This window comes from Cupressus sempervirens, chromosome 2 (assembly GCF_028749045.1).
Source record: "Cupressus sempervirens isolate cs-2001-9-10 chromosome 2, ASM2874904v1, whole genome shotgun sequence".
Lineage (NCBI taxonomy): Eukaryota > Viridiplantae > Streptophyta > Pinopsida > Cupressales > Cupressaceae > Cupressus > Cupressus sempervirens.
Window position 1 is genome coordinate 69,573,032 of NC_143119.1, and position 24,733 is coordinate 69,597,764.

The 24,733-nt window shown below is 33.2% G+C and overlaps 1 long non-coding RNA gene across 1 annotated transcript; it reads right to left on the reverse strand.

The window, feature by feature from the left end:
• Positions 1 to 21,799: 21,799 nt before the first annotated feature.
• Positions 21,800 to 22,585, reverse strand: LOC149571088 (uncharacterized). Its single transcript, XR_016358405.1, has 2 exons — positions 22,301 to 22,585; positions 21,800 to 22,149 (listed from the first exon to the last, which is right to left on the reverse strand). It is a non-coding gene; the product is annotated as an uncharacterized LOC149571088 (long non-coding RNA).
• Between the last annotated feature and the right edge of the window lie 2,148 nt (positions 22,586 to 24,733).

The window sequence follows — 24,733 nt, forward strand, 5'->3', positions numbered from 1 at the left end:
GATGACTATTTAGGCACCAAGGGAAGCTTTTCCTTGTGCCCAATAGTACTCCATTCTTTTTTTCACTTCCCTTCTATTGTTTTGAAATTAAAATCTTTAGGCGAGGGCTTAATCCTAGGGCCAACCAAAGGGCAATGCCTAATCTTGTGTTCCATTGACTGGCACATATAATACGTGTTAGGCAGGTTCAAATAAAGAAACTTTTGAGAGAAGGTTTGGAAACTAATCCATATCTCCATAGAATCCTTAAGATCCCTGAAGAGATAAACCTCAACACAAATGTGTTTCTAAGGAAAAGCATTGGAAAAAATTTCATGTTCCTTTGTAATAACTTTGCCAAGAGTAATGGAAATAGACTCAATAAAAGTTCAACATGACAAGGGTAAACCCAAGAACTCTATCCACATAGGAACCGAAAGCTTTTTTTTGTCAGAGACAGTGAGATCTCTTAACCATCTTTCAAAAATAGGTAGGGAAGAACACACAGACCAAGGACAATTGCTAAAAATCATGTCCTTTTGAAATGAGTTGGGAAAGAAAAATACAAAAAGCCTTTGGTAAGATTTTGCATAGTGTCATGGTAGACTCCATGAGGAGTCAAACTCTTTTTGACCCATTCTCAGAGCATAGCTTCAGGAGGAGCCCTACCCACAAAACTCCCTATTAAGGTATCTTGTTCTAACCAATCACAAGTAACATCAAATTATTTCAAAGGAAGGATAATATTGGGATTACCTTGTAAAATATTTTTGGGATGAACTTGTGAGGATGTTTGTTTAATGAAGGTGCCATGGCTTTCCGAAGTAGCAGTGTTAACACTACTATCAACAACTAGGTTGTCACTGGCTAAGGCCATTATAAAGTATCCTACAAACTCTTACAATATATGTGGTTTGATATGTGCAAGACATAGAAGGAAAGCTTAGACAAAGAGTCATACACAATGAAACTCAAAGATCTCAAGAAACCCTAGTAGAGTGAAAAAAAACCCACTTATATTTTCATTCAATATTTATATTTAACATGTACAACTTCCTAAATTGAAATATTTTGTAGATTAAATACTATTTTAAAATAAATATTCTGACAAATACTTTTGACCAAAAAGTATCAGGAAAAATACTTGGCTCGTAATAATAAAAGGAATGTAAAGTTTGAAAAGAAATTCAAATTTCACAAGAATGATTAGCCACATGACTGATTATCACCGTGTAACAATCTTAAACTAAAAATATTAAATGTAGGCTACTCTATTATTCTTGATTGATGATCAACATGTAATGCAAAAATAGAACTCCCTTCACATACATTCACTCCCCTCTGACAATGAAATTTATGCTTTGGTAAACCATATGATATGACAACCAAGATTTTGATATTAAACCATATAATACCACATATTATTGCATCAAATATCAAGTTTAATAGTACAAAATGATAGTCAAAACCAAGTTTCAATATCTAGAGAGTCCACCCTCTGAAAATCTCAAAATCATGCTTATATAACCATGTAAGGCTTTAAGATTCAATTTTTAAAACCGATTACCCTGAGGAGTTATAAACTAGAATAATTAACTATAGTTTAAAAAAATAAAATTTAAAGAAAAGAATACTATGAAACGAATCCCTTATATTCTATCTGATTAGGTTTTAATTGTGATACCAAGATTGACATGTTCCTCTAGATTTTTAGGAAGTCCACCACATGTATCCTTCCACCTTTTATAAGTGGGAATGAGCTTGACCAAGTCTTTTTTTAGGGGTGCTCTGATAATCTCTAGTCTTAATTTTGACATGTATTTAATCATGTGTACATAGTCCATTCTATTTTCATTTTCTTCCATATGATCCCTACACGAAATCATCATGGAGTCTATGTGGGTGATGGGAGAAAAATGCTTGACTGTGATCTGTTGAATGTCTCTCATTATCTTGATTTCATCATGAAAGGATTTCAATACCTCTTGGGTTCCCTTGTTAGGTTTATCTTCATTTTTTATGATCGTAATATCAATGCACTTTATGTGATTGTCTAGGATTTGTTTAAGACATTTCATCTTCCTCAATAGCTCTAATGTTTCCTCTAGGACCCATTCAATGGTTATGTTTCTCCAGTCTTAATCAGCTCTTATAACGAATAGGAAATCAACATACACAAAAATGTAAGGAATTTCTATCAAGAACTTAATAGTGCCATAAGTCTAGACATTTGTAATTTGGATGTTGTACTTATCACACATCACTTTCTTATCTTTTCACACCTTTACTTTAGACTTGAATTCTACTACTATCTTAAGTGCATGTGTTTTAGTTTTAATGAATTCCAAGATGTAACTCACCCAATTGACTAGATCATAATATCCATCCAATAATTAAAGACTTTGGCTACTAAGCTATCCCTTTTAGGTTGATCAATGAAGTTTTGATTAGTGTGGGAAGAAACATCTTCTTTAGAAGTATTATTTAGGATGCTCAATGCATCATGATTATGGAGAACATGGATATACTCTAATATTAATTGTATGGTCTTCTTCATTTCCCTTTTTTGTCCAATCCTTCCAAATCCTATGTTCAATTTTCTTATCACTAGCATTTGAAGATTTTCATTTCAATAACCCTAGTCACCATTGCAAGGTTAGTTCTAAATAAAATAAAATATTTTTTTTGGACTTCTTCCTAGTTTTCTTTTCACTAATGGACTTGTTGATGTATGCTATGAAATGCCCTATTTTATTATCCACATCAAATATAGCTTCAATTTTTGTTTTCTTAGTTTTGTCAATCCTACCAAGGTATTTTACCACCATATCTTGCAGTAGAAGGATCACAAGAACTATTATTCTCTTCTTGTCGACCAAGATGTCTAACCAATTGGTAGTGGAAATATTTCTCTAAGTTTGAGGGGTTTGAGATCCTAAAAGGTTCTTGATAGATAATGCATTTGTACTTATAGTACTAACTTTATCATTAACTTTCTTGTTTTGATCCATTAGGTATATCACTTTCATACTCTTGGCAGTGGATTCCATATTTTGTTTCTTTTTTTTTTCACTAGGCTCTATATCTACGATTAATAGGACCTTTTTCTTTCCTTTTTCCATTCCTAAGTCTAGGAAAGGGTGATCCTTCATGGTGCCTAAACCTAAACTTCAGCTTGAAATAACTCCTTTCTATAGGATTTTACTTCTTCTTTTGGAACCTATTTACAGTGTTTAGATTTTAGAAAAGAATTTATGTTGTAAACATAAATTTCTATGAACACCTCTAACTCCAAGAAGACACATAAGAATTTTTTAATTCAAGAACTTATGGTTTTTACCAGAAAAGGGGGCTTTTATGGTAATGTGTACCAAGGGGACATGCACACTAAATGATTAGGAAGGTACCAATCTATCAGGATATCTTACTCATTAATGAGTGTCTTCATTTCTGCATGTACCAAACCATTCATCCCATTGACACCTTAACCAATTTCCTTTCATTTCATCTATTTTCGTCATTTTTAGACATATTGAATATCTCTATCCTACCATGTATCTATAGGCAAGTATCTTTTAATCTCATGAACTTTGAGTATTTGAACCATAACATGATCAATTTGAGATTCAAGTTCACCCTATCAAGAAATGTTAGGGTAAAGTGATAACTAATAATAGGTACAAAGTTTTTAATAAATGGAAAGCTAATGCATAATATAGTAAATCTAAACTAAACTCTAGTGGATCAAGGTTTGAGTTTGAAAGATAACTAAAATCCACTATAAAATACAATAGTTCATGTCGAGTGTGTAATAGTAAAATGATGAATCAATGAAATTTTAATTTTTAACTGATAGGTTCAAGGTTCAAGTTCAAGGCTTTGACTCAATAAAGACTAAACCCATAAAACTTTTCCCAACACTTATCAAAGGAGACTTTGAACCTTTGAACATTGAACATTTTGGTTCAAGTTTGAGGTTTAAATTTCTTATTCAAGACTCTTTTTAAATAATCAAGAAAAACTAGAGAACCAAGTTCAAAACATGGCTAATATTTGGCTCTAATAGGGAATTAGTATTTTATAGAGCCTAAATATGAATCCGACTCTCTAGTTTTGCAACTAAGAGGACCAAATGAAGAGAAGGTAAAAAGAAACAAGGTAAAAAAAAAAAATGGACTACAACACAAAAATAAATAATATACATTACATACATGAGTGATTTGGGAACTTTACATTTGATATAGATTCAAATCATCTCCATTATAAGAGAGGGGCACATCTATTCCATCTTGATATTTTAGTTTGAAGGGGTTTGGGCCAAGCAACTGACTAATCTCAAAAGGACCCTTCCAAAGTGATTCAAATTTTGTCGTGGGCTCCTCAAGGCTCTCTGCTCTTGTCCCAAAGTAGTAATTTTATCATTTTCCATGAACATTGTTGGTCTAGCACTATGGTAGAAAAATATTCTTGACTCATTCTTGGTGGCTTGTAATGTGATTTACTATTTTCTCCTTTTCTTCTTCAATCTTAGTAAGACAAAAGTTTCTTTTCTCAAGAGAACTTTGAAATATCTCATCTTCTATTACTTTTTAAATTTTATCTATAACTAGTTCAAGGGGTAAAGATAACTAAACCTTTACTTAATATACTAGATTAGAAGAGGCATTCCTATAGCTATCTTTGGTGATGTTTAATCAACCCATAAAGCTTCAAACAACTTCTTGTGCTAGTCTCTAGTGCTCTAACTTACCAAATTCTTCATGATAGAGATGAGAATATTTTTAGTAGACTCTACTTGACCATTCCCTTGTCAGAAAAATTCTAAAGAGTGTGAAAGCTAGATACCATTTTCATAAAAGAAGCAATGCAATTCATTAGAATAAAAGTTAAGGGTATTGTTAGGTAGTCCTTTTCTTGGTACTCCAAAGTGGACCAAAATGTTTTATTTTATAATGTTGCACATTATTTTGAAACTAGTCTTTTTTGCAAGGACATCTTTGACCCATTTGGTAAATTAGTCTATTACAATAGGAATATGGGTGTGTCTAGCACTTGAAGGAAGATTTAGAGGCCCTATAAAATCCACACCCCATTATTCAAATGGTTCTTTAATGAATATAGGTCCTAAAGGAAATTTTGCTAACTAGTGTTTACTTAAAAATAAACTACACTTACCATAAAGTCCTACCCACTTTATGCATATCCGAACATACTAGGTCAATAATATTTGTTCTTCAAGATCCTAAAGGTTGTGATTTTGGATGAAAAATTCCCTCTACATGCTTTATCATGGAATTCTTAGAAGAACCTCTTCTATTGGTCACTATCAACACACCATATGAACATGTCATCTAATCCCTTTTTTTAAAGGAAATTGTGAATGGTCACATATTTAGTAAATGCCAATCTTAGGGTTCTTTTTTCATTACCTATAAGATTCTTGGGGCATTCAACCATAGGTCAGGACTACAATATCTAAGAACCATGTATCCTTCAAACTTACTAAAAATATTAGTGGTTCATCTCTTTCAACAAGTTATTTTTTTTGCACCATTAACTTGCATAAGTCTTTTCCCTTCAAAAGTTTTGTAGGTTTAATTTGTAAATCAACTTCCTAAAATTGTGTCACCCAAGTTTCTCTTTTACTCACATCCACCTCTTTCTAAGTGAGAATTCCCTTAATTGTGAGGTTGGGGACAAATATTATTGAATGCAAGTGCAAAATGTAATAGAGGAAATACTTTACTTCTTTTACTACAATGAGGCTTGCTTCTCTCTGAGAGAATATCTCAACTCATGGTTCTTTATTGGAATACTCGTGAAAGAGATAGGAAATTCCTTACCTTCATCATTCTTCTACAAGGATATGGTTGACATAGTGTGCTCATTATAGTAACAATAGATAATAAAATCCTTTTTATAGTCTTAGTGTGCCAAGACTAGGGCCCAAACAATAAATTTCAAATTTTCTTTAAAGGCTATAGTGGCTTCTTCATCCCATTTGAAATTCAACTTCTCACTTAGTAGATTACCTATAGGCCTGGTGGTTTCTGCAAAATCTCATGAAAACCTTCTTAGAAAGTTTATTTGACCAAAGGAATTCATGTTTGAGGGTAAGCATAGTTTCCCAATTGACTAAACTCATTTTACATTAACTTTGATTCCATCCTTCAACACTAACATAGCAGGTTACCTTTGGTGACACAAAACATAGACTTCTTTGGATTCAAAGAAATCATGTGTTCTTAGCATCTATGAAAGACCATTCTCAAATAAAAAAGGTGTTTCTTCCTCCTTCTAGAGAAGATAATGATATCATCATTTTAAATCACAATCACCATATCCAAGAGATGTGCAAAAGATGACGTCATTTCCATTTGAAAGTTTTCTCCTACATTTATCTATTTGAAGGGCATCCAACTATAGGCAAAAGCTCCCTCGAGAATGTTAAAGTATTTCTTGTGTCGGTCTTTTGTAGATACACTAATTTGATTGTATGCCAAAAATACATGAATCATGGACATCATTTTAGAGCCAAAAATTATCTACGAGATGTGGTTCACCTTTGGTAATACAAAGTTCTCTTTTAGACTTTCCTAGTTCAAGTTCCTTAAGTCTACATAGGTTTTGATTTCACTAAACATTTTGTAGGGTGGCACTATGTTGGCTATACATGTAGAGTGATGTATGTGATATATGATGCATTCCTTCCATATATTTTCTACTTCTTTCAAGATGGCATCTGATACCTTAGGGTTATAATTCTTCAACTTTTTCCTAAATGAGATTGCTCTAGGTTTTAATAGAATTTAATGCTTGAACCTACCCTTCCTAAAGTACTTTAGATATTCATTTGACTAGGTGAACACATCACAAAACTCTTTTAGAAACTTAGTAAACGTCATATTTTCAATCTCACTATAATAGGTGCCTAGGTTCACAAATTTTGGATTTTCATCTATGCCTATTTTTACCTTTTTGCATTCACCAGACTAGTTTTCATATTTCTTTATAATTTTCCCTACATAATGATCTCTTCTGTCAAAGAGTATTTCCAATGCCGCTAGTCCTTTCAGAATTTGGTTTAGTTTTAGATGGATAACTCCAACATCAGGTTTATGCCTAGAGTCAAGATAGAAATTCTAACATCCTAAAGTTTAACCTTCAAAGAAGATGACACTAAAATGTTGAATTCCTTGCAAGAAGGTGTTGATGTGATCTATCATCATTGAATACCCATCAAGAATCATTATTTTTATGTACACTAGGGAAATAAATCAATTCTATAGTATATAGGTCCTCTTCAAAATAGGGGTGTGATATCATTAAAGATGAATGACCCTACTAATGCATCAGCTCTAGCATTGAATTTCCAAAGCACCAATTTAATGGAAAAGGCATCAAGTACCTAAAAATCACTCTATTCTTTATATCTCTAGTGCCTTAGTCTACTATCTTTCATTGGAGAATCATCTTTGACTTTCTTGATTACTAATTATGAATCCATGTGAGCCTTCAAGAATTTGACTCCCCCCTATTTGGCTTCATCAATTCCCAATAGTAGGACTTTGTATTCAAAGGCATTTTTTGTATTTTTGAATACTAACTTGAAAGAACTAGGAATTATCTTTCCTAAGGGTGATATTAGTACAAGTCCAGCTCTTGACCTAGCAGAAGAAGAGTTTCCATCAAATTCAATCTCCCATATACCATAATCTACTACTTCACCCATACCTACCACATCTTCTTCAAGAAAAATCACATAATTAGCGAAGTTAGATTCATTATATAATATATTAGATATAGGGTCTTTAGAGGGGAAGGACGTATATTTTGACATAGTCTCAAGGTGTAGGAAAGCTATTTTATTACCAATTGGTATAGTATCTTGAGACTAGCCTAGTTTAACCTTTCTTGCTAGGTCTTTGCAAAATGTGCTAGACTCAACAAAATTATGTAGCTAGATGGAATGTCTACTACTAGGATGGTCAACTTAACTCTATTATTAGGGAACTCAACTAGAGAGACTTGAATCAATAGAGTAGCATTTTCCAAATATCTTTATCATAGGAAAATCTAAAGCTTTGGTGACAAAACATGGCATGGTGTTATCAGGGGCTCTAGAGTCTATTATTAAATTTCTCAACTTATGGTTTTGGATAAACAAAGAGACATCAAATGGATTTGGGTTTTCAATTACGCTATAATTCTTTGAAGTTTCATTATGTATAGATAAATATTTAACTAGGGGTGTATTTCAACTTCAATGTGAGCTTCAATGAATGACATAGAATTCACTAGGTAGGCCATTTTTTGATGAGTGACACCTCTTACATGATCGATTAATATATATCTCTCGTTAAGCGTTGACCTTAAACAATTAGAAAAGGAAATTTGGAGCTCCATAGACTTATAGAACTCAGCAATATTAAATGAATGTTTTGGATCATGTCACTTCAATATCTTCACTTATGGCATTGGAGTTCTTTGAACCTTGGGATCTCTAAGAAAATAGTTTATGAATTTTCCTTTTCTTATTAGAGTGGAAGTAGATGAAGAATAAGTAGGGGACTTATTCCCAAGCTGGTTTCATGTAAGGTCAAAGAAATAAGGTTCCTCATGAGAGAGAAGCATATCACTACCATGCTCTGAACTAGACTCATATTTGAGGTAATATTTGATAGAGTTGTCTTGCCCTCCTAAGGTTCCCTACTCAACTTTTACTTATTCTACTATTTCCTTATTCACTTTTGTTTCCACATATCTTACCATTTTTTAGTAGGAAGCACCATCATGATTATTTGTCAAGTGGAAGGTGCTAATATTTTCCTTACTAGTAGAAGTGCTTTTGATCATTAAATTTTTTCAACCTGGCAACATATGTAGTTGTTTACCAAATGTTCCTCCTCCTTGATTTTGATATTTCTTTTGAATATCCTAGTATGGTGTAGTATTCTTTGACAATTTCCTCTTGATCATTATCACGTGATTAAGTAGATCTCTCAACTAAGTGTTTAGTTGAACCCAATGTGGATGTTTGTGAGTTATGTACTTTTACTTCTCTCCTCCATTTCCTTGTGGATATCAAGTAATCTTCTAACTCAATGACTAATTTTTTGGCTACATCAACATCTACCACCTTGGTTTTCCTTAAGTGAAAACTAATGTCAGGTCGCATGGCATTGACAAAGAAGCCTTTTCTATTTCTATCATTTTGTCTCTTTGCAACATGTATTCTATACAATATCTTGTTGAACTTTTCTATCAAATTGTGTATAGTTAAAATAGGAGAGCATTTCATAATTAGCCTCTTTGAACCTCACTTCAAAACAATTCACCATAGAAGCCAAATCAATAATTTCTCCATGCGAAAGATAGTGGAACCAATTTGCAACTACTTTATTTTAAAGGTTTGCACAAATAACTAGCAACCACATTTTCAATGGGAACATCAAGAACCCCAAATGCATTGTTAAAAGTAATCAAATGTTCATCTATAGATTTCTTCCCATCACTACTAAACTTGGGAAGAACATCTCTCACACATTTTGCAAGAGTATCATGATTGGGTCCTAGATTCATAGGGACAACATGGGCACCACAAGGATTATTTCTTTTCACATTAAGTAATATGTCATTCAGAAGCTAAGCACTAAAATGTGACAGAACTATGGTTCCTTTTATTATTAACATTTTCAATTAGTAGTGATAAGAGAAGTCTTATCAGGTGAATAAATTCTACTTATGGATAGAAAAAAATTCTTTCTCCTATAGGTATAGTTAAGATCAAAATTGAACTTCTTTAGAGCCTTATAGTCATCATCAACGAATCCCTTAAGCTTATCATACTTGGTGTATTTTTTCCTAACAAGTTTATCTCAATTAGGGTTTTCAAGATCTTCTTGATGGATAGGATTAACGACATTTATTGATGGTTTCTAGGCTAATATTTCTATAACTATATTGTGCATAACTTATTTTAGTGTTATCAAATCATAAGTTTGGTTTTAAAACATGAAATTTATGTTTGTGCAACAAGACCATTATGGAGCATACCTAGTTTAATTGATACCTGGGACACACTAGTGGCTTCTCTAGTAGAGTTGTAAAAAAAATTTAGTGAGTAGTTTTTCTTGTTAAAGTATTAACTAATTCTTGACTCTATTTCTAGTTTTAGAAAAAATACATACACACTTACAAATGAGTACCTTTGATAGAGAACTCTCTATACTTAACAACTATAGATTCCTAATGTCAAAGATTTTGTAAATTGAATCTTATTTTAAAACATTGAATCTGTCAATTACTTTTGACTAGAAAGTATAAGGAAAAACACTGAGCTCATACTAATGAGAAGAATGTGGAGATCGAAAAACAAATAAAATTTCACAACAATGATTAGCAACATGAATAATTATAACTATAAAACTTAAAGTAAAATGATTAAATTAAGGCTAATCTATTATTCTAGATTCAAGATCAACATTAATGCAAATAAAGATCCAGCTTTGCATACATTCACTCCAATAGAACATATGCAAAAGTGCTTCAATAAACCATATGATTTAAAACCCAAGATTCATATATAAAACCACATGATCTCGTATATCATTACATCAAATATCATGTATCATAGAATATCATGTATCCAAAGAATTGACCCTCTCAAAATCTAATGTAGTGCAAGGAAGGAGAATCCCAGAATGAGATGTCCAAACCCCCAGAAAACAACAACATAGTAAAAATACAAAAGTGAAACAATAATGATGCAAGATCCAATACCAAATCAAAACTCTTATCCATAGATATATTTTTTTATATGCAATACTCCTAGTTTTAAGGTTTTTTGGGCTAGGGACGAATACAAATAGAAATTATAATATCATTTCTACAAGACCCAACAATATCTACTTAGAAAAATGATTCCAACTAGTCCAGAACCACAATTGGATAAGAACACCAAGAAAATCCACACTTGTACCCTCAAGTCCACAAGAAAATCCTCTTGTTCTCAAGCCATAACCCTAGCTCTTTAAAATTCACATCTACACAATCCATTTCACTCCTGTAAATGAATGAATTCTCCAACTGTGCTAAAGACTCTACAAAATAATTTACTTATACCCAACTAAGCCACAAGTTGGCATAGTGCATTACAAACTAAATTAAATCCCTCACATTGAACATATGTTGAGACAAAATTCAGCCATAACAAAAATTAAATACCCATACATAAATTAAATACAAAAACTCTACTCACAAAAAACTCATTAGGAACAAAATAAAAACTAATATTGGAACTTAGGACATATAGGAACACTCAATGTTCACTAGCTATAGTAACTCAACATCCACTAAGAGTTATAGTAACTTGACGCCCACTAAGAGTTACAATAACTTTACATCCAATAAGAGCTCCAGTAACTCGGCACCCACTAGGAGCTATAGTAACTCGGCATCCACTAAGAGCTGCAATAACTTAGTCCCCACTGCACAATTTGGCAGCAATAGAAAATTGGAAACCATTGGCACCTAGATCCAATATGTAGGATTGCGAGAAAGCATAGGATGATCCTACACTATAAACCCTAGGTTTGAAAAGATGGTCAAGTAACTAGAAGAACATCTTTTGGGATTTAACACATAAATCCCAAACTGGTTCTTCACATGCATATGCTCCAAATCTTCAATTTGTACACTCTTTCCCAATTGTTTTTCTTTTTCTTCTTCTTCTTCTTCTTCACATCCATCTTACGTATGTTACAAGTCTGCTTTCCACATTGATCTCCAACCTTCTTAGAATTTGCCAACACAACTCGATTGCCAATACTCAGGTTCCTCCTACAGAGCTCTTCATTCTACAAAGGAATTAGAGAAAACTTCCTACCACCTTTCTCAATGGTAAACACATTCTTGACACAATCATGCACATCCCTACACTCATACTGCTAATTTCTACCAAGAAACACATGACAAATTTTCATGTCCACAATATCACACAACACTTGATCCTTATAATTCCCAATTTGAAAAGAAATAAGGTATTTCTCCCCCACTTCCAAAGCATGTTCACCTTGCAACTAGCCAATCCTATAAGGATAAGGATGTCTTATTCTATTCAAACCAAGTTTTTTAACCATCTCCTTAGCAAAAAGATTATCAGTACTACCACCATCCATAATCACGTTGCAAACTTTAGCACTAGACTTACAACAAGTCTTGAACAAACTAGTCCTCTGACAGCCAAAGTCCTCTTGTCAACTAGTACTTGTTGAGCCAACAAAATTTCTCGTTTCCCAGGATGATTGTCTTTAAATACAACCTAATTCAAAAAATTAGTTGTCCTACTAAATGTACATTCAAAATATCTCTTCCCTTCTTTACATCTAACAAAATTTCCTCTTAACTCACCTCTACCTATCCTACTTCTTTGATCAACAATTTTTTGTTCACCTTCAGCTATTGGTTTAGTTTGTGCCAACCTATCTTACTTCTCCTTTTCCTCTAGCATTTCCTTGACATTTCCTCTTTAACTTATCCTTTATCTTCAAGGCATACTAATAAGCATCCTCAACTGAAAAAAATTTCAACATACTAACCTCATCCTAGATATTGAATCTCAAACCATTATTTTACTAAGCTACCTTTTCCTTTGACATTTCTTTATGACCATACTGAATAGTCAACTTGTAGAACTTCTTGATATAATCTTTCATAGACACATCTTTCTATTTTAGATTCTTTAATCTCTTAAAAAACTCAAGTTCATAATCAACGAGAATGAACATAGCCTTCAACTTAAAGCCACCATTAATCTCTATCTAGAGATCTTCATTTTACTTTCCTCTTTTATGTCACTTTGCAATTCTTTCCACCAAAGAGAAGCATGTCCTTTCAACTTAGCTTGTGCAAACCTCACTCTAAGTGGATCCTCAATATCCTCAAGCTCAAAGTAGTCTTGGAATTCACCAATCCAATCAATCAAGTCTTTATGAGTCAAAGTACCTAAGAAATTAGAAACCTCCATCTTATGCTTCAGCTTCAATAGAGATCCAAGTCTAGCAAACTGATTAACCCTAGCTCCAATAGGTCTCTCCATATGATCACTTCCATCCTCACCACTAGATTCAACAACTTCAAAGTGTTCAAAAACTTCCCCATAACTACCTTTAGTGCCCACATGCCTAGGTATACCACCTAAAGCACTTACAATTTCAGCAATAATGTCACTCTTCATCAATACAATCTTAGATCTGAACTCTGCTCTAATCTTCTTCAAGATCCCTCCTTTTATAGCATTAGTATGATCATCAATTTCCCTACGGTCCAATATTTTTAGAGGCATTTTCCAAAATTCTAGCAAACTCTAAGCAACAAATCCATCAATTTAGAAGATCAACCAGTCACAAGATCAACTTTCTCTATCAGTCCTAGTGTAAAATACCTCAGCTTTTCCAATCTGTCAACGCAATCAGTAAAAAAACCTTTGCCCTAATACCATCTAACATAGTGCAAGGAATGAGAATCCCTAAAGGAGATGTTCAAACCCATAAAAAACAACCACACAATAGAAATACAACCATAAAACAACAGTAATGCAATATCTGATACCAAATGAAATCTCTTTATTCATTGATATAAATGATTACATGCAATATGCCTAGTTGTATGGCCTTCCAAGTTAGGGCCAAATAGAAACAATGATTAAAATATTAGGTCTACAAGACCCAATAAGATCCACTTTCAAACTTGATTCCAACTAGTTCAGATCCACAACTATATAAGAACACCAAGAAAATCCATTCTTGTACCCTGAGGTCCACCAAGAAAATTCTTTGGTTCCCAAGCCACAGCTATAGCTCATCAAAATTTTCATCTACACAATCCCCTTCACTCGTGCACATGAATGAATTCTCCAGCTATGCTAAAGACTCCACAAAACCCTTTGCTTATACCTATCTAAGCCACAAGTTAGCCTAGTGCATTACATACTAAATTAAATCCCTCACATTAAATATATGTTGAGCCACAAGTCAGATGGAACAAAAATTAAATATCCACACATAAATTAAATGCTAAAAGTTGACTAATAAAAAACTCATCAGGAGCAAAATTAAAACCAATACTAGAACTTGGCACATATATGAACACTCAATATCCACTATCTATAGTAACTCTCAACATCCACTAAGAGCTATAGTAACTTGGAATCCACTAGGAGCTACAATATTTTGACATCCAATAAGAGTTATAGTAGCTCAACATCTACTAGGATCTCTAGTAACTCAGCATCCACTAAGAGCTACAATATTTTTAGACCTACTAGGATCTACAGTAACTCAGCATCCACTAAGTGCTATAGTAAATTGGTCTCCACGAAACATGTTGGCGCTCAAAATTGCATGGTCAATTTTGAGCACTATTATGAAATTCAGGCCTATAAATGCTTTGTGAAGCCTATGTACTTCGTTGTTGAGTTAATGCATAAATGGTGTTTAATGTTTCTAACACCTTCCATTCATCCTGTCTACCTATTCCATATGGTCAAATCATCATTCTGAGTTATTTGGCGAAGTCCTGTTTTGAACAATTGTCAATCTTGCTTTTTCACCTAAGTGTCAAACAGCGTCAGGAGGCCCTGTTTGACACTGAATATCTTGCACCCAGAAATGTTTTGTGATTTTTTGATTTGGGAGTGTCTAGATTCCATACCCAAGAACCTATGTTTCAGATTTTGAGTCGTTTCGAGTTCTTTTGATTAGGTTTTGAATTCCTCAAAGTTGGTTAGTTACTATTTTCATGCTTTTGCAATTAATTCCAAATTTTGGGAAGCCCTATTTGACGTGCTATAACTTTTGACCAGTTAATCCAAATGCTAAAATTCCTTTTGCGTTGCATTATAAGCATTGGAGACTTGTTATATTTCAATTTTCAACTCATGACGAATCCATTTGATTAGTTTTCAAATGCAATTTCAAACGCAATTTCTTAAGTTTTACTGGTGTCAGTATTTGCATATTTGTCAGTAGCCCTGTTCATGATGTCATATCTCCTAATCTATGATAGGTGAGATTGAATGGTTGGTTTCCATGTGTTCTATACTGAAAATACTTTAAGCATGCCAGTTTATAAACCTTGATGAATCCATTTGCACACTTTTCCAGGGCCTTTTCATTTGCAAAAAACATTTTTCTGTTGTTGTCTCTTGTCCTGCAATTCTGAGTAGCCAACTTCAGACGTTCGCCAATTGCGCCTCGTGATTTTTCAAGAGCCCAAATCGCATATTCATATTGTCCTCATGACAGAGAATGAGTGCCCCAATTTTTGTTTCCCCATGTGCTCATTTGCCTAGTTTTTGAAGGAAATTTCGAACCCAATTTAGTGTTTTCTGACATATTTGTTTGCAGGCAGTTCTAAAAGGGTGACTTTAACAGTCAATATCTTTTGACTGAGAATTTTTCATGAGACAAGATCCGACGGGGTAGAAGGGTGTGGAATAGAGAATTAGTGCTCTAGTTTTTAGGGCCCGGTCAGAGGTTCAAGTCAATTTTTAAGGGTAGTCAATGGACCCCTTGGCGCAAAAATGATAGTTTGCAAAGAAGTGATGAAGCGAGTTTTATTTAATGGTTCAGTGATCGAACTTGGTTTCAATCAATATCAGGTCACCAGTGGATTAGTTTGATGGTTCAGTTGTTCATAAACGAATTTTTTTTAGGCTAAACCCACCTGGGGTCCGACTTATTTTGAACAAGATGCCAAGAGAAATTGAGGAAATATAAAATGATTACCTCGGTTTATTATATGATATTAATGATTGTTCTAGTTTTAAAGGCTATGGGCATGCTATAGTTAAGTTGGAATGATCAATATAACCCAACCAAGCATTATTAAAATTGGTGAAGAAGGGTTTGATAGTGAATGGATGACGCCTTTGTCTTTGAGTATAGTAGCAAGCCAACTGGAGGTTTAGGAGCAACTCAAGGAGGATAGGTACATTCTTTGAATAAATCAATGCAAGGAGTTTCTAAAGGTGCAACTCCTACAGTTGATTGGACATGTGCCATATGCAGATGTCTCATCTTTTCCCTTAGTGTCTCATGTTTTCAATGCGATGAAAGCAAAAATGAAGACTCCACCCCTTCACATGCAGTTGCTTTTAACACACCTTCAACATTAAAGAGAGCTTCTTAATCTACACTAACTCATGTATTAATGGTTTGAGAGCTAGATGAACATGTTGGTAAAGAAACATTATGCTATGAGTTTTCTAAACATGCTCCAATCAAGGATCTTTGTCTTGTTCTTGACAAATTCACTCATTTTTCATTGAGATTTGTATTTGTACATTTCCATTCAATAGAGACTACACAGGTCAAAGGAACTCTCATGCATTGAAAGAAAACAACATATGCAGTCAAAGCCAAGTCTTACGTCCATGATGGCAAGTGAAGTTAGAAGGCGTCTTAATTTGAAAGCATCCGGCTGAGGTAAAAGAGAATATCAATAAAAGAAAGAGCTCAAGCTAGGATGCCATGAGAGAACAAAAGTATCCATGAAGGGGCAGTATTAAAGATGTGAAAAGCTGCTGGCTTGCAGGCAAACAAGCAGAACTCCCATGTAGTCAAAAGAGCCTTATCCATACAAAGAACAAATGTAGGGGAGGGCACGTCAAGTGCAAATTCACTTGCAGACCATATGAATGTTTAAATCCATTGTAAAGGAGGCAGATTTTCTGCATAAATGAAGGGAGTTTCAACGTGCAGCTGAAGACATCTTGCATCCACAATAAAAGCTATAGTCAGAGTCAAAGAAGCACATAGAAAATGAAAGACACCAGAGATAGTCATATTTTATCCATTTGCAGCAGAGTAGAGCCCATGACTTGGGCAAGCAATTAGCACCCACAAATAGAAAAACCACACCAATGCAATCAAATTATTGAATCTGCCTTCTAAAGCCATAAAAATCCATGTGAAATAGAAGTAGAGCAAGCAAAGGACTCAGGGTGTTAATCCCATATTGTCCGTGTAGAAGTAGTTTGTAATCCTTAAATACAGGAGGGCAGTATGTATAATAAGTGTCTTCAAAGACACGCTTCTTTGTGGAATCCGATACATGCATGGAGGGGTCTGAGGTCAACAAGCTTTGACTCGCCCAAGCTTAGAACATGTGTATTATTGAAAACAAAGTTGCAAAGGCCTCCAATGGTACGCTTACCGCGTGTGGGCGTAAGACAATTTTCAAAGCTCTCCGATCATACATGAAGACCCTGTAGGCCCGAGAAGTGAATTTTAAACATTTTTGAGGATATGCTCAGGGTGTGAGAGCATAAAGTGTCGTAGGAACGTGAAGGTAAAGTGAAAGGCTTACGTTCCTACGCAAGTTGAGGATCTCGTATGGACGTGAATCAAATTTTGAGCTTCTCTGGATTTACATGATTGCTCATGAGAACGTAAAGGCGTTTAAAGCCCGCATGTGCGTAAAAGAAGTTTCAGGTGCTCGAGATGCTATGGGGGTATATGGGATATTAATAAAATATTAATATCTCCATTGAAGGCGTATGAACGTAAATTCAAATGAATGAGGCTTCCAGTGCTACGAGAAGGAAATAAGATTAATTAATTAATTAATTACAAATATTTCAAAAGGGGTCACAACCAGTCAGACTTCGACAATGGCATGGATAGGAGACTTTGAGCATAAAAGTGAAAATGAAAATGAAATTCAAAGAAGCTTCAAATGCACGGGATGAAAATTTTGAATAAATTTAAAAAGTTTATATAGTTCTACTATGTAAATTTTTTAATTTTTTAATTTTAATGTCTGATCATGTCTCACAACCCTGAATTTCAAATGGCCATAACAGGGCCATTTTTTATCTGAATTAGGCACTTCAATATACCGTCAAAACTGGAGAGAGGTATATTTTTTGAATACGGGGTCAGATTTTGCACAGCATTGTAGTGGTTCAAGTTATAAGCAGTTTTATAGTTTTGGGGGTTTTCTCAGTACAGTGAGTAGATCTGATCATGAGTCATCAAAGGTGGTTACAGAGAAGATTTCAATACTTGGTGAAGTTTGGATATGGAGAAAATAGATTCTAAAAGGTTCATTTGCTTTTAGAAATTACCTTGTAACTAGTTTTTTCAATTTTTACCATGTTTTCACTTTAGGAGCAGAAATCAGTTACAATGGGAATCAGATATCTCATATTTTTGAAGCCTTTGAGAGTTGTAATCATAAAGATTTGATTTAATAGTTAGGGAAGAAGATCAAAAAGATGTTTTAACCTATTGAAAGAGTTTTCCTAGTGGATAGCTGTCAATTGTTCAGACCAGATCTGAGAATTTCCCTCTCCTTACTTATTCCCTCTCTTTCTCTGAAAAAAGGTTGTTGGTTGGTTTTCTATTTTTCCAGTTCTTATAGCTCTGCTCAGGCTATGAAAGCCACACACTCAGCATATCTTGTATGAACAACATATAGATTTCATAGATAGTTCTGATACAGTAGTGTGATCTTGTATCTTGTTTTATGCATTCCTAATGTACTTATTTCAAGGAGATAAATACAATGTGTAGAAGGTTTTGAATTTCAATATAATTTTGTCTCCTTTCTTATTGAATTTGTAATTTTATATGTTCAAGAACAAAGATCTTGAACCTATTTTCAATTGTCCGATTGTATGTTTGAAGTTTGCTTGCCTTTGACTCAAGGAGTCATATAATTGCTTGTGGTTTCATACAGGGTTTCAGATTCATTGAGAAGGATGTGTGAAAGTATGGGGTTATATTGGATACTGTTGTTTGATTCATAAGGTGAACAAACTGAACATGAATGTTTCTACAGATGCCATATGTTGAGTGATGTTCAAGGATGCATAATTCTAGATTATGGGATTGCCCTAATGGATAAGGCATTGGTCATTTGTAGGATCATTAAAGTTTTGCTGCATATTGGACATGCTGTCTTTTCTCAATATAAATCAATCATTTTCCCTTCATGTTGAAGTGGACATAAAAGTTTAAACCCTCACTCAGTTTATGAATAATATAGGTTTACACCTAGCTATTGTAGAATCTGTGTTGTTTCATAAGCCATTAGGAGATATCAAGGGTTTTATCTGCTTCATATTAGATTCAATGTATGCTTTGATAACTGGTACCATATAAGGATTCTATAGGTTCACCCGCCTAAGTTTTGTAGAGCCTAAAGTGCAGAAGGAGTATAGCCTTATAGTTGGCCTGGTGTCTGAATGGGCATGTTGAAAATGGGAGTTAGCTGCCCCTAGATGTGCTTTTGTTCTCATGAGGGTAATTGGAAATGGGCAACATTTTCAAACACCAACAGAACAACTCAACAACAAAAAAAATTTGGAAACCATTGGCACTTGGCTCCAATATGTAGAATTGAAGATTTACTAGGATGCTCCTACATCAAAATGTCAAAGTAATTCTTATATGGACATGCATGGCTTTAAGATTTAGTTTCAAAAACTAAATCCCTAAAGGAGTTATAAACTAACATTACTTAAACATAATTTTTAAAACAATTGTTGGAAAGAAAATTATGCTAAGGAAAGTATCCCCTAAATCTTATCTAATAATTTTTCACTTGCAATAGTGGGATTGGCCCATTGGTCTGGATTTTTAGTAAGAACACCATTTGTGTCTTTCCATTTTTTTATAGGTGGAAAAAAAATTGAGTAACTCCTTTTGTAGGGGTAATATGATCTACTCTAGCCTTACTTTCAACATGCACTCAATCTTGTGAATAGGGTCCAATTATTTTTTGTCTTCTTTAAAATGATTCTTGTATTAAATCATGATGGAGTCCACGCAGGCGATAATGGAAATATCCTTGACTCTAATCTTCCAATTTTTTTTCATTATCTTCATTGTGTCCTGAAAGGATGTCAATACCTCTTGGGTCCCCCTTTCAAGTTTATCATCAAACTTCATGATCCTAACATCAATGCACTTGATATCATTGTCTAGGATCTATTTGAGACATTCCATCTCCCTCAACAACTTTGATGTTTCCTCTAGGAAATGCTTGATGGTTATGTTTCTCCACTCTAAATTGGATCTTGCAATGAAGAAAAAATCAACATCCATAACAACATCAAACATATATGTCAAGAACATAGCAGTACCATAGTTTTTGACCTTTGTAATTTAGATGATGTACTCATCCCACTTCACTTTCTCAGCTTACCACACATTTAGTATAAACTCCATTTTTTTCTACCATTGTATCTGATCATATTTTAGTTTGAGTTAATTTAGATATTTAACTCACCCCATTGGCCAGCACAATATCTATCTAATCATTAGAGACTCCAGCTAAAGATCTATCCTATTTAACTTGGTCAATGACTTTTGATTAGCAAGGGAAGTAACATCTACTACTAAAGCACTACCTGGGATGGCTAATGCATTAAGATTTTGCAGGATGTGTATATACTTTGTCATTAACTCTATGGTTTTTTCTTAGTTCCCTTTTTTCTTTCCAATCCTTATAAATCTTATCTTCAAAATGCGGCTAACAAAGATGTAGCATCATAGGTATCAACATGATTTACCAATGCTTTTGGGCTTTATAGGTTTTTTTTATTGGGATTATTTCTATGAAGAAATGTTGTTTCAAAATAAATGCTACACTTTACAATTAATTTTTAGGATTAACATCATCATCCCTAAGTTATATTTCTTATTAGTGACCACAATTTAAATGTGGAAGGATGGCATGGGTGAAACTGAAGAAAAAAAGTGGGGAACTTAAAGATTACAAGAATGATGGCAAATAGATGACTACACAAAGAGTTGTAGCAAATAGTACCGGATGGGGGTCACTTTGTACAATATATTTTTTGTGTCATGTCTTGTAGGTCTTTAATGCCTTGTAGGCCATAAACAAAATAATCAAGGCTTTTTTTCTCAAGAATTTATGAGATTACTTATTATAATGATTATTGTGAGCTATCTTTCTGTCAACTGAAATCTAGGATTGTCAAGAAAAGAGCAACTGCAAGCCCTTAAGGTACCCATTTATTGAACTATAATAAGAATTCATGACATCAATAAATTTGACCAAATATAGCAGTAAAGGGTAAGCAACTTCCACATTTTCTATAAAAAAATATTATTGTTATTTTTTCTCATTTCTAGCTTTTGTATTTACAGCTTTGTGGTCAGAGAAAACAAACTCACATGACAAGCAATAGGCTTGATAAACCCCTTGTCTACAATTGTATCAATAAATATTAACAAAGATTTATAATACAACCATCAACATTCATCAGTCCCACATTTACCAAAGAAAATGAGTTTTAAAGTTGACAAAAAATTATTACAAAAAAATGTTTAGGGCTTGTTGCTTTTTCCCCTTCTATGTAACTACAATCATCATCAAAGAGCTAATACTTCCACCTTCGCTCTTGATCAAAAGAAAAAGATATTACCTTTTTCTTCTAATAATTCGGTTAATTTTTAACTAATGTCTTATTGATATATTAAACATTTAAACATTTACCATTTGTCCTTGTTAATATTGATACAAGATATAAATTAACAATATTATAATTAAAAACATATTCACATGACCTCAATAAAGATATCTATTTTTTTTTATATGTGTCAACCCCCTTCAATACGTTCTTATTCCCAACAACATTTATAATTATTCATTGACATTAAAAATCATTTTAATTTTAACACTTTCCATCAATTTATTTTTAATCTTATCACAATTTTCTAGATAGATTGTAATTTGAAGTCCCTACAACCTCCTCTTTGTGGAGCTAACTATGGAACAGTTGAGAGAAACACAAAATAAGAGCAAGTTTTCAAATAATGAAAAAATCAACTTGAACTGCTACTACATTACAATGAATTGGCACTGGATATTACGATGCAAGTCTGTCCGAATGCTGAGAGCAGACGACTACTATAAGAATCAACGAATGAAAAGCAAGAAAACTAAGACAGGAACCGTATTCTAAGAGAGCAATCGAAAAGAATACAATCATTTGTCCAAATTGAGAGGAAACGTGCAAATCTAGCTAATTTGAAACCATCAATGGTGATAATACTTCCGCCTTTTCTTCCATTTCCTATAAATCTGTTGTTTGTAGAACTCGAGCATTGAATCGAAGGCTTGCTAGCGCATTGACTGCACAAATATCATTAACCACATCAACCAAAAATGCCTAGAAATTCCTCATGGGAAAACGTTTCTAGTATTCACATGTAATTAAAAATCACACTATGAAACGCTATTAAATAACAAAGCAATCATTGGCGTAATATGAGAGAATATATACCAAGGTCGGATGTAGATTGCGAATCATGGTCGACAATGACTGTTCTGCTTTGAATGTTAACAGTGACGCTCTCAACTCCACGTTTTGCCCGCAGCGAACTTTTAATCCTTCCTTCATCGATATCCCTGCATATTCCCTCAATACGCAGACTTGTTCTCTTCATTATGCCAATCTAGTAATGATCCTATGCAATTCAAAGACCAAATGAATACGATGGAACCAAATCAAGATTATGATGTTAGCCTTGGATTAGAAGAGCAAATGAAGATGAGGGATAACTGAGAATAGATCTGTATAACTTTCCAATTCGAGATTTATGATCTCTGCCTTGATATGGTTCAAGTATTTATAATTGCCATGACCAGTGATTTGCAAGAAATGTGTTCTTCCTCGTAGTGAATATGAAATAATCTCGAAATTGTGTTAACGCGGAGAAGACAATTCAACTCCCTTGATCGATATCTGTTTACCTGACTTCCACCTTGCTTAATATATTTGGAGATTTATTTTATTTTCGACGATTTATTCATTGCGGGATGCAACGAGAATTATCAGGTTTACGGTGGAGACAGAAACTCTCAACGTGACGACTTCAAATGCATGACTTGTCCTCGTCTTCACGTTAATTTCCGAGGCGAAATTGGAGTGAAATTGATGAGAAAGGAAGAGAATGTCAAGGCCCCTGGCATAGGAATAGAAAATTAGAATAGAAAAATGGAATGAGAACGGAAATGAGGAAATGGAATAGAAATAGGCAATTTCAATCATGTTTGGTGCACTTGGAATTCGACTGGGAATATGTTAATCTATTGTTTGGTTGTACAAAAATAGAATAGAAATAAGGTTAAGTTTTGTATTTTTAAAAACAGTTTTCCTAAAAAATATTTTAATTTATTATTTTTTTAGTTAATTCATTTTCATTTTCATTTTTTTAAACAAATAGATATAATTTTTAAAAATGTTATTAAAAAAAAGATTAAAAAAAAATTTAACAAAAAAAATACAAAAAGTAAAAGTAAAAAAGAAAATTCAAAAAAAAAAAAAATTAATAAAAAAAAAATTTAAAAATAAAAAAGTTTTAAAATAAAAAATTTAAAAATAAAAAATAAAAAATTTTATAATGGAAAATCGGAATAGGAATGGAAATGGCCTTCCAATAACAGATATTTTTTGGCATAGACATATGCTCATTTTAGGGGCAAAATTGGAATATGTCTTCCTATTCCCAATTTTGATTGAGCTTAGGTCCCATTTGGTTGCTGGCATAGGAATAGAAAATTAGAATAGAAAAATGAAATGGGAATGGAAATGAGGAATGGGAATAGAAATAGGCAATTCGAATCATGTTTGGTGCACTTGGAATTCGACTGAGAATATGTTAATCTATTGTTTGGTTGTACAAAAATAGAATAGGAATAAGGTTAAATTTTGTATTTTTAAAAACATTTTTCCTAAATTTTTTTAGTTAATTCATTTTCATTTCCATCTTTTTAAACAAATAGATATAATTTTTAAAAATGTTATTAAAAAATTTTTTTTAAAAAAATTCAAAAAAAAAATCGAAAATTTTTTTTTAATGGAAAATCAGAATGGGAATGGAAATGGCCTATTCCAATAACAGATATTTTTTGGCATAGACATATGCTCATTTTAGGAGCGAAATTGGAATATGTCTTCCTATTCCCAATTTCGATTGAACTTACCAAACAGCGAATATAAAACATATTCTAATTTCGTTTTCTTATTCCACTCATATTCCAGCAACCAAACGAGGCCTTACCAAACAACGAATATAAAACATATTCTAATTTCGTTTTCCTATTCCACTCATATTCCAGTAACCAAATGGGGCCTAAAGTTTTTAGTTGTTGGTGAAAATAGTCAACCATGCGAAATCTTTGTTAAGTTTGATTTTTGAGATTGTGACTAAGTTTTATGTCAATGTACGAAGAAGCCAAGAAATACACTCGCTAACCACTTCCAATTATACAATCTTGGATTTCGATGTCACGAACATAGGATGATACATTTAATGTCAACAGGAGTATATTAAAGAAATTTAAAAAAAATTATTGCTCTTCTAATTTTATATCCAATTACTACCATTTGGTATAAATTATACTATGCTTTCATTTAAATATTTTTCCGAACGTATTATCTAATAAAACCACGTATTTTACAGCTACTATTATTTCACATAGTGAGTATATTGAAAAATAATAATTTATATTTATTTTAATAAGATTATTTATAATAATATTAATTGAATTATTCCGTGCTTATTAAAACTAACAATCGTCATATTATTTGACAAGTGTAAGTTCTTATTGGTCTCATGTTTCAATTGGGTAAGCATGAAAGAGGGTTCATTTATAGATCAATCTTTAAGATACAAATTTGAGAACAACAAATCACAAAAACAACAAGATTAGT